Genomic DNA, 16,560 nt, shown 5'->3' with positions numbered 1-16,560 from the left:
CCTTTGGGAATGCCAAGACTGTGCGCAACAATAACTCTAGTCGCTTTGTGAGTAGAACCGGGAATCTGGGAATACTGATAGAATGGATAAGGAATTAGGGGTTGCATTTCATTCCAAAATGTTTTGGCCTTCTGCCATTCACTCCCATTGGCAGAGCTGATGGGACCAGATAGGTGAAGCAATAGGGAGGATTGTAGGTGGAGCTTTGTTGTTGCACTCCTGGTTTAGGCCTTATCTGGACAAGGAACCTTAATCACTGTCTGTTTTTACCACAGGGGAAGTACTTTGAGATCCAGTTCAGCCGTGGAGGAGAGCCAGACGGAGGGAAGATCTCCAACTTCCTGTTGGAGAAGTCCAGGGTGGTGTCACAGAACCAGGGAGAGAGGAACTTCCACATCTACTACCAGGTGGGACAGAATAACAATAACTAATTATGGAGAGAATTCCATCACTTAATTAACCTTTGACCTAATGACCTCTGACCCTTAGCTCCTGGGGGGCGCCACTAAAGAGATGAGGGAGAACCTTGGTGTCACCACACCTGACTACTACCTCTACCTGAATCAGTCTGGCACCTACACCGTGGAGGATGTCAACGATAAGAAGGAATTCTCTGACACCATGGTGAGCTCTCTCTCTCTGTCTCTCTCTCTCTGTCTCTCTCTGTCTCTCTGTCTCTCTGTCTCTCTGTCTGTCTCTCTGTCTGTCTGTCTGTCTGTCTGTCTGTCTGTCTGTCTGTCTGTCTGTCTGTCTGTCTGTCTGTCTGTCTGTCTGTCTGTCTGTCTGTCTGTCTGTCTGTCTGTCTGTCTGTCTGTCTGTCTGTCTGTCTGTCTGTCTGTCTGTCTGTCTCTGTCTGTCTGTCTGTCTGTCTGTCTGTCTGTCTGTCTCTCTGTCTGTCTCTCTGTCTCTCTGTCTGTCTCTCTGTCTCTCTGTCTGTCTCTCTGTCTCTCTGTCTCTCTCTCTCTCTCTCTCTCTCTTTCTCTTTTTTTCACTTGTATAGAGAGGCAGTTTGTCTTCATTGTGTGTCTGTGTTTTAGGAGGCCATGTCAGTGGTGGGCCTGTCTGTAGATGATCAGGACATGGTGATGCAGATCGTAGCAGGCATCCTGCATCTGGGTAACATCGCCTTCAGAGAGGAGGGAAACTACGCTGTGGTGGAGAGTGAGGACTGTGAGTTACATACATACACACACGATCCCAAACCAACCCCTATCCTATACCCTCTTTGCACTTGTGATCTCTCTCGCTGTCCTATATCACTTCCCTTCCTCCATGTTCCGGCAGTCCTGGCGTTCCCGGCCTACCTGTTGGGAATCTCCCAGGAGGGTCTGAAAAACAAGCTGACCAGCCGGATCATGGACAGCAAGTGGGGAGGCAAGACAGAGAGCATCGCTGTCACTCTGAACACAGAGCAGGCCTCCTTCACACGGGACGCCCTCTCCAAAGCCCTCTACTCACGCCTGTTTGACTTTCTGGTGGATGTAAGTGTCCATTTTCATTTCAGAAGGAACCTGTCAGTGAGGTTTCTTTTATCCTCATCAATTTGCTCACCTATATTCTGACTAATTAACTAGTAGAGGGAACATTTAACAGCAAAGCATGGCCAAACATGTTCACAATTACTACAGAGTCATCTCTCTTATCGGAACATGTATTGGACTTGCTGTCTGAATTCTTGTCCAGTTGTTTGTCTTTTGACTGCTGGGTTGGGAGCCACACAAGACAGAACACGTCTAGAGATGGGAGCAGTAGGGAGGCAGCACAGCTTACACATGTTCTGTCCTGTTGTCTCACAAGAGGTTTACTGCAGTACTGTTGCTACGACCACCACACATTATTTTATTGTAGTACTGTGTCATGAAAATATAGACTAGCAATTCAACTTCTTCATAGATGTCTTTCTTCTCTCCACTCCCCCAGTCTATCAACAAAGCCATACAGAAAGACCACGAGGAATTCAACATCGGGGTGCTGGACATCTATGGCTTTGAAATCTTCCAGGTGGATATTTCTGTGCTTCCTCATACAGGAGTTCCACTTCTGCTGTTGGACTAGGCTTCATTTCTTTTAACACTGTATTCCACCTATAGGCTGTTAGACCACATCATTTAGTTGAAGATCACATGTGACCTGCACACCTAATCACATGGTGTCCTGCACACCTAATCACATGGTGTCCTGCACACCTAATCACACAGTGTCCTGCACACCTAATCACATGGTGTCCTGCACACCTAATCACATGGTGTCCTGCACACCTAATCACACAGTGTCCTGCACACCTAATCACATGGTGTCCTGTACGCCTAATCACATGGTGTCCTGTACACCTAATCACACAGTGTCCTGCACACCTAATCACATGGTGTCCTGCACCTAATCACATGGTGTCCTGTACACCTAATCACATGGTGTCCTGTACACCTAATCACATGGTGTCCTGCACACCTAATCACATGGTGTCCTGCACACCTAATCACATGGTGTCCTGTACGCCTAATCACATGGTGTCCTGTACACCTAATCACACGGTGTCCTGCACACCTAATCACATGGTGTCCTGCACACCTAATCACACGGTGTCCTGCACACCTAATCACATGGTGTCCTGTACGCCTAATCACATGGTGTCCTGCACACCTAATCACATGGTGTCCTGCACACCTAATCACATGGTGTCCTGCACACCTAATCACATGGTGTCCTGCACACCTAATCACATGGTGTCCTGCACACCTAATCACATGGTGTCCTGCACACCTAATCACATGGTGTCCTGCACACCTAATCACATGGTGTCCTGCACACCTAATCACATGTGTCCTGCACACCTAATCACATGGTGTCCTGCACGCCTAATCACACGCGCCCTGCACGCCTAATCACACGCGTCCTGCACGCCTAATCACACGGTGTCCTGCACGCCTAATCACACGGTGTCCTGCACGCCTAATCACACGGTGTCCTGCACGCCTAATCACATGGTGTCCTGCACGCCTAATCACACGGTGTCCTGCACGCCTAATCACACGGTGTCCTGCACGCCTAATCACATGGTGTCCTGCACGCCTAATCACACGTGTGTACGCCTAATCACACGGTGTCCTGCACACCTAATCACATGGTGTCCTGCACACCTAATCACACGTGTCCTGCACACCTAATCACATGGTGTCCTGCACGCCTAATCACATGTCCTGCACGCCTAATCACATGGTGTCCTGCACGCCTAATCACATGGTGTCCTGCACGCCTAATCACATGGTGTCCTGCACACCTAATCACATGGTGTCCTGCACACCTAATCACATGGTGTCCTGCACACCTAATCACATGGTGTCCTGCACACCTAATCACATGGTGTCCTGCACACCTAATCACATATGACCTGCACACCTAATTGCCACCTCCAGTTACGTTGAATTGTAACGGCTTTTTATTCATACAAAATCGTTAATGCTACGTATGCTCTCTGTTGTGGATAATGACCACCAGGGACCCCATGAAGTCAACCTTAAATGAATGATTCTTTATTATCATCAAGCTGGAGAGGTTCCAACAAACACATGCACCAAGTATGATCTCTGCCGGGGCAGTCCGTTGGGTCTGTTAAATACTGCTTACACAGACAAGTATGATCTCTGCCGGGGCAGTCCGTTGGGTCTGTTAAATACTGCTTACACAGACAAGTATGATCTCTGCCGGGCAGTCCGTTGGGTCTGTTAAATACTGCTTACACAGACAAGTATGATCTCTGCCGGGGCAGTCCGTTGGGTCTGTTAAATACTGCTTACACAGACAAGTATGATCTCTGCCGGGGCAGTCCGTTGGGTCTGTTAAATACTGCTTACACAGACAAGTATGATCTCTGCCGGGGCAGTCCGTTGGGTCTGTTAAATACTGCTTACACAGACGAGTTATATTTCCATCATTTAGCTTATTCATTATTCATTCATCATTATCTTTTGGTTCATGCTTGTGACTGACCAATACCTCACAAGGCTTCTTCTCTCCAAGCTGACACCTTGAAACTGAGATATTCCTTTCTCAAAACAAGGTTGTGGGCGTACTACCACATTGCTTATACTGATAGTGAGGATCCCTCCCAGGCATGATCCATCAGTAACTTGGTTGTGGGCGTACTGCCACATTGCTTATACTGATAGTGAGGATCCCTCCCAGGCATGATCCATCAGTAACTTGGTTGTGGGCGTACTGCCACATTGCTTATACTGATAGTGAGGATTCCTCCCAGGCATGATCCATCAGTAACTTGGTTGTGGGCGTACTGCCACATTGCTTATACTGATAGTGAGGATTCCTCCCAGGCATGATCCATCAGTAACTTGGTTGTGGGCGTACTGCCACATTGCTTATACTGATAGTGAGGATTCCTCCCAGGCATGATCCATCAGTAAATTGGTAGTGAGGATCCCTCCCAGGCATGATCCATCAGCTTGGTTGTACTGCCACATTGCTTATACTGATAGTGAGGCTTATACTGATAGTGAGGATTCCTCCCAGGCATGATCCATCAGTAACTTGGTTGTGGGCGTACTGCCACATTGCTTATACTGATAGTGAGGATTCCTCCCAGGCATGATCCATCAGTAACTTGGTTGTGGGCGTACTGCCACATTGCTTATACTGATAGTGAGGATTCCTCCCAGGCATGATCCATCAGTAACTTGGTTGTGGGCGTACTGCCACATTGCTTATACTGATAGTGAGGATTCCTCCCAGGCATGATCCATCAGTAACTTGGTTGGGGCGTAACTGCCACATTGCTTATACTGATAGTGAGGATTCCTCCCAGGCATGATCCATCAGTAACTTGGTTGTGGGCGTACTGCCACATTGCTTATACTGATAGTGAGGATTCCTCCCAGGCATGATCCATCAGTAACTTGGTTGTGGGCGTACTGCCACATTGCTTATACTGATAGTGAGGATTCCTCCCAGGCATGATCCATCAGTAACTTGGTTGTGGGCGTACTGCCACATTGCTTATACTGATAGTGAGGATTCCTCCCAGGCATGATCCATCAGTAACTTGGTTGTGGGCGTAACTGCCACATTGCTTATACTGATAGTGAGGATTCCTCCCAGGCATGATCCATCAGTAACTTGGTTGTGGGCGTACTACCACATTGCTTATACTGATAGTGAGGATTCCTCCCAGGCATGATCCATCAGTAACTTGGTTGTGGGCGTACTGCCACATTGCTTATACTGATAGTGAGGATTCCTCCCAGGCATGATCCATCAGTAACTTGGTTGTGGGCGTACTGCCACATTGCTTATACTGATAGTGAGGATTCCTCCCAGGCATGATCCATCAGTAACTTGGTTGTGGGCGTACTACCACATTGCTTATACTGATAGTGAGGATTCCTCCCAGGCATGATCCATCAGTAACTTGGTTGTACTGCCACATTGCTTATACTGATAGTGATTCCTCCCAGGCATGATCCATCAGCGTGGGCGTACTGCCACATTGCTTATACTGATAGTGAGGATTCCTCCCAGGCATGATCCATCAGTAACTTGGTTGTGGGCGTACTGCCACATGATCCATCATTGCTTATACTGATAGTGAGGATTCCTCCCAGGCATGATCCATCAGGCGTACTGATCCATCAGTATCCATCTTGGTTGTGGGCGTACTGCCACATTGCTTATACTGATAGTGAGGATTCCTCCCAGGCATGATCCATCAGTAACTTGGTTGTGGGCGTACTGCCACATTGCTTATACTGATAGTGAGGATTCCTCCCAGGCATGATCCATCAGTAACTTGGTTGTGGGCGTACTGCCACATTGCTTATACTGATAGTGAGGATTCCTCCCAGGCATGATCCATCAGTAACTTGGTTGTGGGCGTACTGCCACATTGCTTATACTGATAGTGAGGATTCCTCCCAGGCATGATCCATCAGTAACTTGGTTGTGGGCGTACTGCCACATTGCTTATACTGATAGTGAGGATTCCTCCCAGGCATGATCCATCAGTAACTTGGTTGTGGGCGTACTGCCACATTGCTTATACTGATAGTGAGGATTCCTCCCAGGCATGATCCATCAGTAACTTGGTTGTGGGCGTACTGCCACATTGCTTATACTGATAGTGAGGATTCCTCCCAGGCATGATCCATCAGTAACTTGGTTGTGGGCGTACTGCCACATTGCTTATACTGATAGTGAGGATTCCTCCCAGGCATGATCCATCAGTAACTTGGTTGTGGGCGTACTGCCACATTGCTTATACTGATAGTGAGCATTCCTCCCAGGCATGATCCATCAGTAACTTGGTTGTGGGCGTACTACCACATTGCTTATACTGATAGTGAGGATTCCTCCCAGGCATGATCCATCAGTAACTTGCATCAACCCAGTCGTATTGGTTATTAGAAAAGCACAAACATAACATTTTCCTTCACATCTCTATTTAACACTAATAGAAAAACGGCTTTGAGCAGTTCTGCATCAACTTTGTGAATGAGAAGCTGCAGCAGATTTTCATTGAGCTCACGTTAAAGGCTGAGCAGGTAAGTTATAACTCTACATTACTTGTTTCACTCTTTCGTCTTGTGATACGTCTACATTACTTTGGCCTGTTTTCCCAGATACTGACGTTGTTTCTTGTAGGAGGAGTATGTGCAGGAAGGGATCAAGTGGACGCCGATCGAGTACTTTAACAACAAAATCGTGTGTGACCTCATTGAGTCCAAACTGGTGAGTGATCATATTTGGACATTGCTGAAGTTGACCAGACATTTTGCCTGTAATTCAGGTGAACTCGTTACAGTACCAGTAGATGTTGTGCGTGTGTGGTACAGTTCTTGATATACCCTGTTCTTATTACCCAGAACCCCCCAGGCATCATGAGTATCTTGGACGATGTGTGTGCCACCATGCATGCTAAGGGGGAGGGCGCAGACCAGACCCTGATCCAGAAGCTACAAGCGGGAATCAGCTCCCATGAGCACTTCAACAGCTGGAATAAAGGCTTCATAGTGCACCACTACGCTGGCAAGGCACGGACACCATACAGTACAACACTATGGGCCTTTTACAATGCATCCTCATTGCAACCTGATCCAACATTCCACAGATTACAGCTCTTTGATTTAATTTGGTACATTGCCCCCTGGTGGGGTTTGGAGAACATGGAGCCCACATATCCCAAATATCAGAATGTGTTAGAGGGAAAATGCTGAAATGAAAAAACTGATAGCTTCTCTTTCTCTCTCTCTCTCTCTCAGGTGTCCTATGATGTCAGTGGCTTCTGTGAGAGGAACAGAGATGTGCTCTTCAACGACATCATTGAGCTGATGCAGAGCAGTGAATTGTAAGTGTAGTGAGACGTGTTATAATAGGTATACTATATGATAATTACATAGTCTGCCACTGACCAGCCTCTCTCTCTCTGTCTGTCTGTGTTTGGGCAGTGCCTTCATAAAAACCCTTTTCCCAGAAAACCTAGAGGCAGAGAAAAAGGGCCGTCCTACCACCGCCAGTAGCAAGATCAAGGTAAGGATCTGACACGGTTGTGTGCTACTATAATCTCTATAGACCCAGAACAAGGTAAGGATCTGACACGGTTGTGTGCTACTATAATCTCTGTAGACCCAGAACAAGGTAAGGATCTGACACGGTTGTGTGCTACTATAATCTCTGTAGACCCAGAACAAGGTAAGGATCTGACACGGTTGTGTGCTACTATAATCTCTGTAGACCCAGAACAAGGTAAGGATCTGACACGGTTGTGTGCTACTATAATCTCTGTAGACCCAGAACAAGGTAAGGATCTGACACGGTTGTGTGCTACTATAATCTCTGTAGACCCAGAACAAGGTAAGGATCTGACACGGTTGTGTGCTACTATAATCTCTATAGACCCAGATCAAAGTCTCACGTAATTGGTCAGGTGCTTGATTAAGTTCTGGGTCCATACGTGTGAAGAGAAGAGATGGTAGAGCGAGCAGCAGAACAGGTACGAGGAGCGGAACCCTCTGTCTACGGGCCAAATGTCCCCTCCCAAAATTCGAAAGATGTTAACACCTGCAAAATCGTGATTTGTCCAAATAACCAGTGAGGAAAGACCCACACACTGTAAGCACTGCTGCTCATTATCCCACCCATCCCATTCCTTCCCCACAGATACTACCATACCAGTTATGTTTATGTAGATCTGTCCACTAAGTATTATTGTTGCTATGGAAACAGACATGCCAGTCCAATCTCAGATGAGTGACTCCCCCACCCCCCTGTCTTCCATAACATCCCGGCCACGGATCACTGAATGTGTTATTGTTGCTATGGAAACATACATGCCAGTCCAATCTCAGATGAGTGACTCCCCCACCCCCCTGTCTTCCATAACATCCCGGCCACGGGTCACTGAATGTGTTATTGTTGCTATGGAAACAGACATGCCAGTCCAATCTCAGATGAGTGACTCCCCCCACCCCCCTGTCTTCCATAACATCCCGGCCACGGGTCACTGAATGTGTTATTGTTGCTATGGAAACAGACATGCCAGTCCAATCTCAGATGAGTGACTCCCCCACCCCCTGTCTTCCATAACATCCCGGCCACGGGTCACTGAATGTGTTATTGTTGCTATGGAAACAGACATGCCAGTCCAATCTCAGATGAGTGACTCCCCCACCCCCCTGTCTTCCATAACATCCCGGCCACGGGTCACTGAATGTGTTATTGTACGGGGATATATTTTCTTCCATCAGTCTGTTTACTACTCTGAGCGCCTGGTCTGTGCTACCAAGCTGTGATTGAACCTCCATGTCCTTCAGAAACAAGCCAACAACCTGGTCCAGACCCTGATGAAGTGCACCCCCCACTACATCCGCTGTATCAAGCCCAACGAGACCAAGAAGCCTCGGGACTGGGAGGACACTCGGGCCAAACACCAGGTGGAGTACCTGGGCCTGCGGGAGAACATTCGTGTGCGTCGCGCCGGGTACGCATTCCGCCGAGCCTTCGCCAAGTTCCTGCAGAGGTGAGCCCTAAGGTCATAGGGGTCAGGGGTCCAAGAGATGGATTTCCATGCTGGCTTCACAGATTTCAAACGTCAGTACAAATGTATTTGTTCATGTTGTTTTAATCAGCGTTTGGCTTTGATCTGAAGGAATTCCACCCAATACTTTGGTTCCATTTATTTAAAAAATGTAAGTATGACTTGAGGACATTCTGCCAGTCCATTAAAATGGCTTTGTGTGGTCCTACAGGTACGCCATCCTGACCAGGGAGACATGGCCTCGGTGGACAGGGGAGGAGAGGAAGGGGTTCTGCACCTCCTCCACTCTGTCAACATGGACCAGGACCAGTACCAGCTGGGAAAGACTAAGATCTTCATCAAGGCCCCAGAATCAGTACGTCTTTCTCTCGTTACCTAGAAAACCTCTATACTGACACATAACAGTCTGGTTCTTCTTACTATAAAGATGATCATTTCTAGAAGTATTGTGAAATATGTTTCTGTAGTTGTTCTTGCTGGAGGAGATGAGGGAAAGGAAATATAACGGATATGCTCGGGCCATCCAGAAGGCCTGGCGCAAACACATCGCGGTCCGCAAGTACGTCAAGATGAGAGAGGAAGGTAAGGTATGGTTTCTCTCTGTGGGAATCAGCTTTTTGTCATGTACGGTCAGTACTGCATAATAGTGCACTATATCTACTGTATATGTTAAGCCCTGTATCCTGTCAGGTCAGTACTGCATAATAGTGCACTATATCTACTGTATATGTTAAGCCCTGTATCCTGTCAGTTCAGTACTGCATAATAGTGCACTATATCTACTGTATATGTTAAGCCCTGTATCCTGTCAGTTCAGTACTGCATAATAGTGCACTATATCTACTCTATATGTTAAGCCCTGTATCACACTGTGTCCTGTCAGTTCAGTACTGCATAATAGTGCACTATATCTACTCTATATGTTAAGCCCTGTATCCTGTCAGTTCAGTACTGCATAATAGTGCACTATATCTACTCTATATGTTAAGCCCTGTATCACTGTCCTGTCAGTTCAGTACTGCATAATAGTGCACTATATCTACTCTATATGTTAAGCCCTGTATCCACTGTGTCCTGTCAGTCAGTACTGCATAATAGTGCACTATATCTACTCTATATGTTAAGCCCTGTATCACACTGTCCTGTCAGTTCAGTACTGCATAATAGTGCACTATATCTACTCTATATGTTAAGCCCTGTATCCTGTGTTCAGTTCAGTACTGCATAATAGTGCACTATATCTACTCTATATGTTAAGCCCTGTATCACACTGTCCTGTCAGTTCAGTACTGCATAATAGTGCACTATATCTACTCTATATGTTAAGCCCTGTATCACACTGTGTCCTGTCAGGTCAGTACTGCATAATAGTGCACTATATCTACTCTATATGTTAAGCCCTGTATCCTGTCAGTTCAGTACTGCATAATAGTGCACTATATCTACTGTATATGTTAAGCCCTGTATCACACTGTGTCCTGTCAGTTCAGTACATAATAGTGCACTATATCTACTCTATATGTTAAGCCCTGTATCACACTGTGTCCTGTCAGGTCAGTACTGCATAATAGTGCACTATATCTACTCTATATGTTAAGCCCTGTATCACACTGTCCTGTCAGGTCAGTACTGCATAATAGTGCACTATATCTACTGTATATGTTAAGCCCTGTATCCTGTCAGGTCAGTACTGCATAATAGTGCACTATATCTACTGTATATGTTAAGCCCTGTGTCACACTGTGTCCTGTCAGTTCAGTACTGTGTCACACTGTAGTGTCCTGTCGGTTCAGTACTGTGTCACACTGTAGTGTCCTGTCGGTTCAGTACTGTGTCACACTGTAGTGTCCTGTCGGTTCAGTACTGTGTCACACTGTAGTGTCCTGTCAGTTCAGTACTGTGTCCTGTCAGTTCAGTACTGTATCACACTGTGTCGTGTCCTGTCAGTTCAGTACTGTAGTGTCCTGTCAGTTCAGTACTGTATCACACTGTGTAGTGTCCTGTCAGTTCAGTACTGTGTCCTGTCAGTTCAGTACTGTAGTGTCCTGTCAGTTCACTACTGTATCACACTGTGTCGTGTCCTGTCAGTTCAGTACTGTGTCCTGTCAGTTCAGTACTGTATCACACTGTGTCGTGTCCTGTCAGTTCAGTACTGTATCACACTGTGTAGTGTCCTGTCAGTTCAGTACTGTGTCCTGTCAGTTCAGTACTGTGTCACACTGTGTCGTGTCCTGTCAGTTCAGTACTGTGTCCTGTCAGTTCAGTACTGTAGTGTCCTGTCAGTTCACTACTGTGTCACACTGTGTCGTGTCCTGTCAGTTCAGTACTGTATCACACTGTGTCGTGTCCTGTCAGTTCAGTACTGTGTCCTCAGTCAGTTCACAGTACTGTGTCACACTGTGTCGTGTCCTGTCAGTTCAGTACTGTGTCCTGTCAGTTCAGTACTGTATCACACTGTGTAGTGTCCTGTCAGTTCAGTACTGTATCACACTGTGTCGTGTCCTGTCAGTTCAGTACTGTGTCCTGTCAGTTCAGTACTGTGTCACACTGTGTCGTGTCCTGTCAGTTCAGTACTGTGTCCTGTCAGTTCAGTACTGTATCACACTGTGTAGTGTCCTGTCAGTTCAGTACTGTATCACACTGTGTCGTGTCCTGTCAGTTCAGTACTGTGTCCTGTCAGTTCAGTACTGTGTCACACTGTGTCGTGTCCTGTCAGTTCAGTACTGTGTCCTGTCAGTTCAGTACTGTATCACACTGTGTAGTGTCCTGTCAGTTCAGTACTGTGTCCTGTCAGTTCAGTACTGTGTCCTGTCAGTTCAGTACTGTGTCACACTGTAGTGTCCTGTCAGTTCAGTACTGTGTCACACTGTAGTGTCCTGTCAGTTCACTACTGTGTCACACTGTAGTGTCCTGTCAGTTCACTACTGTGTCACACTGTAGTGTCCTGTCAGTTCACTACTGTGTCACACTGTAGTGTCCTGTCAGTTCACTACTGTGTCACACTGTAGTGTCCTGTCAGTTCACTACTGTGTCACACTGTAGTGTCCTGTCAGTTCACTACTGTGTCACACTGTGTCGTGTCCTGTCAGTTCACTACTGTGTCACACTGTGTCGTGTCCTGTCAGTTCACGTGTCTGTCCTGTCAGTTCACGGCTGTGTCACACTGTGTCGTGTCCTGTCAGTTCACGACTGTGTCACACTGTGTCGTGTCCTGTCAGTTCACTACTGTGTCACACTGTGTCGTGTCCTGTCAGTTCAGTACTGTATCACACTGTGTCGTGTCCTGTCAGTTCAGTACTGTATCACACTGTGTCGTGTGCTGTAGCCTCAGACATCCTACTGAATAAGAAGGAGAGGAGGAGGAACAGCCTCAACAGGAACTTTGTGGGCGACTACATCGGCACTGACAACCACCCAGAGATCCGGCAGTTCGTGGGCCGCCGGGAGAAGATCGATTTTGCAGATGTGGTTGCCAAATATGACCGCAGGTTTAGGGTAAGTGTCAAGTATGACCACAGTAACAAACCAACATTAACATTGTCACAGAACGCATAATGCTATTGTTATTCATGTTAGATAGACAAGACAGTGTTTCTACTCCCTCGATGGTTTGGTGGATACTGCCAATGCTTGTCTGCTCAATGAACAACAACCTGTCAGTCAGTCTATATATTGTGGTTCCTGGTCAGTAAGCCTATAATAGCAACAAGTTATATAATATCCCCCTCTCCATCTTGCAGACTGTGAAGCGTGACCTCATCCTGACCCCTAAGTTCCTGTATCTGATTGGTCGTGAGAAGGTGAAACAGGGACCAGATAAGGGACAGATCCACGAGGTTCTGAAGAGACAGATAGAAGTGGAGAAGATTCAGTCAGTCTCTCTCAGGTGCCGGTTTAGATACTCTGGAAGTGTTATACCAGTTGATGGTCATGATGCACAGTAGTAGAAATGGGCTTTTCATTGAAAAGATGTCTCCTTTCCTCCCTCAGTACCCTGCAGGATGACTTCTTCATCATCCACGAGGAGCATTACGACAGTGTCCTGCAGTGCATCTTCAAGACGGAGTTCCTCAGTCTGCTCTACAAACGTTATGATGAGAAGACCCAGAGGAAGCTACCGCTCAAGTTCAACAACCTGTCAGTCAGTCTTTACTCTGAGCTTAGCCTTAGACCAGTCAGTGGGGTCTTACTGTTAAACAGTTGAAACCATAACAGTGGTTTTCTATAAAAAGCTGAGGGCTGGGGAAATAAAAGCACTCTCTCATAGACCGATATGGATGCAAGGACTGATCATCCATGATATCATAAAGAGCTTTAACCATGTTTTGAGGCTATACAGTTTTACATTTACTTTGTATACAAACATTGGAGTAAAGTAAGCCTATATTTTGGGTTCTGACTCCAGTGTATTGATTTATCAGCGACTTAAATGACTAAAACCACATATATAAAGTATGTATAAAAGATGATGGAGCTATATCTTTATAAGATCATGTACAACCACCAAAATGAAAACTAGACAGTCAGGGAGAATCTAAAATTCCAAAGATGTCATGTCATGGGTCTCGCTGTGATTTTGTTATAATGTTTGAGTCACCCAGATAGCATAAGAACATGGCATAAGCCCTGGCAAAATGTGGAGAATTGTACGAAATTTGCTATTAAAACAAAAAAAATCTCCCCACATATTGAAATGTGTAGAATGGCACGAAATTTGCTTTAAAACAGCAAGACCTGTGGCCAAGAGGAGGGCCTTTAAACATTTTGGCGGGGAGACGCCCAAGCTAAATTATTATATTCTTAGAGAATCAATTAAATCATTAATTTATAAGTCCAAAAAGGGATGTTGCAACTGATGATTTCCCCTTAAAACATACCAGTGTCATGCTTTACGTCAACGATCATGAATAATCTCAAAGATACATAACGCAAAAGTTATCCAGTTTGAGTCTTTTAAGCCATATCTTAACCCATTGCGCTTCTCTCTCCCCTCTCCGTTCCTCGTTTAGACTGGAGTTTAAGGTGAAGAAGGGAGGTTGGGGGCCGTTCTCAGCTGCTGGCTCCAGGCAGATCCAGTTCCAGCCGGGCCAAGGAGAAGAGGCGGTTGTGAAGCCCAGCAGCAAGGTCCTCATAGTCACCATCGGACCCGGGCTCCCAAAGAACTCCAGTGAGTCAAGCACTTTGAATGGAGACTTCTATTAGTAGGCTTTATCTGAGTCTGCAACCGTCCCATAGCATTTCAGACACATCACACCTTTTTGTCATGTGTTCCCCAGGACCGACCCGCAGGGACAACAGGAAAAGTCGCTACATGGGAAACCAGACTCCAGGCTCAGGACAGCAGTCACAAGGTGGAGAACTAGATATCTGAGCCTCTCCAATGATGGCACTCATTTCACTTTTGACCTGACTCAACATCTGTCTCATCTGTCTCAGGTGCCCCCAGGGGCAGAGGCCGAGGTGGGGGTGGTGGTCAGCGGGGTGGGCCACCCTCGTCCAGGGCGTCCAGGGTCTCTCTGCTCCGCCGGCAGTCCAGTATGGAGCAGCCTACACTACCCCGACAACAGAGGTCCCGGCAGACCAACAACCGCTCCAACAACCAGAGCCAGGCAGACACCGCTTTCATGAACGTGCCTGACCAGGGAGTGGCTGGGTGAGTTCTCAGGTCCTGTTTGAATACTTGTTAGGTTGTTAAAATTGATATTCTTCCTGTTGTTGCTGGTGTTTCGAAAAAAAAACCTCAAATGGTATTATATACTGTAAACCAAGAAAGGCACTTTTTATAAATCTCTCTGTCTCTCCTCCCAATTTCGCTCAGTGTTCATCGTAGACGCTCGAAGGAGGTCAAGCCTTCCCCAGGAGCGGGCCGCCCCAAGCCTGCCCCCAAGCCCAAGCCTCGCTCCCCAGAATGCAGAGCGCTGTATGCTTACGACGCCCAGGACACTGATGAGCTGAGCTTCAACGCGGAGGATGTCATTGAAATCCTCACTGAAGGTACTAAACTCTTACAGTAGATCATCTCTGAAGTTATAGTTATATAAACTGAGTATATTAATTACAGTAGTATAAAACTGCTATTAGCATTATTAAAGGCATTCTATAACCACATGTTCAACTGTGATGCAGTCTTCCTGTGCTTCACCTGTAATTCCCTCTGAGGATAGAAAAGGGCAATATAGTCTATAATGGCTAGATTGACCTGTTTTCTCACCCATCCTCCCTCCAGATCCATCAGGCTGGTGGTACGGTCGTCTTCGCGGGAGGGAAGGCATGTTTCCTGGGAATTATGTAAAGAAGATTTAGGCTGCAGCGATGAGGGACATGTCCAATGAGAGAAGATCTAGACTGGAGCGATGAGGGACATGTCCAATGAGAGAAGATCTAGACTGGAGCGATGAGGGACATGTCCAATGAGAGGAGATCTAGACTGGAGCGATGAGGGACATGTCCAATGAGAGGAGATCTAGACTGGAGCGATGAGGGACATGTCCAATGAGAGGAGATCTAGACTGGAGCGATGAGGGACATGTCCAATGAGAGGAGATCTAGACTGGAGCGATGAGGGACATGTCCAATGAGAGCAAGGAGTCAGGTGGCAACAGTAGAATTACAACCATACCAAGTGCATTACTACAGAGACAAAACAAAAAAGCATCATTAAAGCATTTCTCCATTACCATCTCTCTTTGGAGTCCAAGACAAGGGAATGTGATGATTTTTGCCAAAGATGGTTTGAAGTGCAAATACTACTAATTTTTATCAATGGATTGTATCTATTGTTTTAGCATGGGTTAGCTTTTTTTAAAGACTGAACAAAAAGATGTTTTATTTTATCCTGCATCTTTTTATAGCCATTTAGCTCGAGTGTTCAAATAAATCTTAGTTTTATTTGCTCTTTCACATTTGTTTAATACATAGGACCAAATGTCCATAATAATCTCAGTTCAGGTGGAGTTGGGATAGAATGGGTAATTACAAAACATTTTTGACAAGATATATATTGTAAAATATATATTAGTTGTGTATTTTATGTGATTATCCATGTCTTAGGTAGATATTTCACTATTCTATATTAGTGAAGATTTGTAAGGCTGAGTTTACACAGGCAGCCCAATTCTGATGTTTTACCCAATTATCAGCAAAAGGGCTGGTCTGATTGGCCAAAAGACCAATTAATGGGAAAATAATCAGAATTGGGCTACCTGTGTAAACCCAGCCTTACCGATCTTCACTGATATAGAATTGTGAAATATCTACCTAAGATGATGATGAACCATAAAAGACATTAACAGAGCCTACCATTTCCCATGTTTTATAATAGGCTACATGGTACATGTTATTACCCAGAGATAATCTGTTAAAGAAAGAAAAGACAGTTGATTGTTTGTCGACAGTTGACGTAAGGTCCTAATGAACAAAAAATTAAAGAAATTGTAAACCATCAGATATTGAGGGGTTGTTTCTTTGGGGGGGGGGGGGGTGGAGTCTGTAAAAAGAGTGGTCCCATGACACTCTTTTTA

General features: G+C 46.0%; 1 pseudogene; it reads left to right on the top strand.

Annotated features, from left to right (window-relative positions):
• Positions 1-16,397, top strand: part of LOC124028306 — a 21,914-nt pseudogene extending 5,517 nt beyond the window's left edge.
• The last annotated feature ends 163 nt before the right edge of the window (positions 16,398-16,560 follow it).

The sequence above is a fragment of the Oncorhynchus gorbuscha genome, unplaced genomic scaffold (genome assembly GCF_021184085.1).
Source record: "Oncorhynchus gorbuscha isolate QuinsamMale2020 ecotype Even-year unplaced genomic scaffold, OgorEven_v1.0 Un_scaffold_4004, whole genome shotgun sequence".
In the NCBI taxonomy this organism is placed as follows: domain Eukaryota; kingdom Metazoa; phylum Chordata; class Actinopteri; order Salmoniformes; family Salmonidae; genus Oncorhynchus; species Oncorhynchus gorbuscha.
Note: the sequence above shows the minus strand (reverse complement) of the source record. Positions and strands in the feature narration are given on the sequence as shown.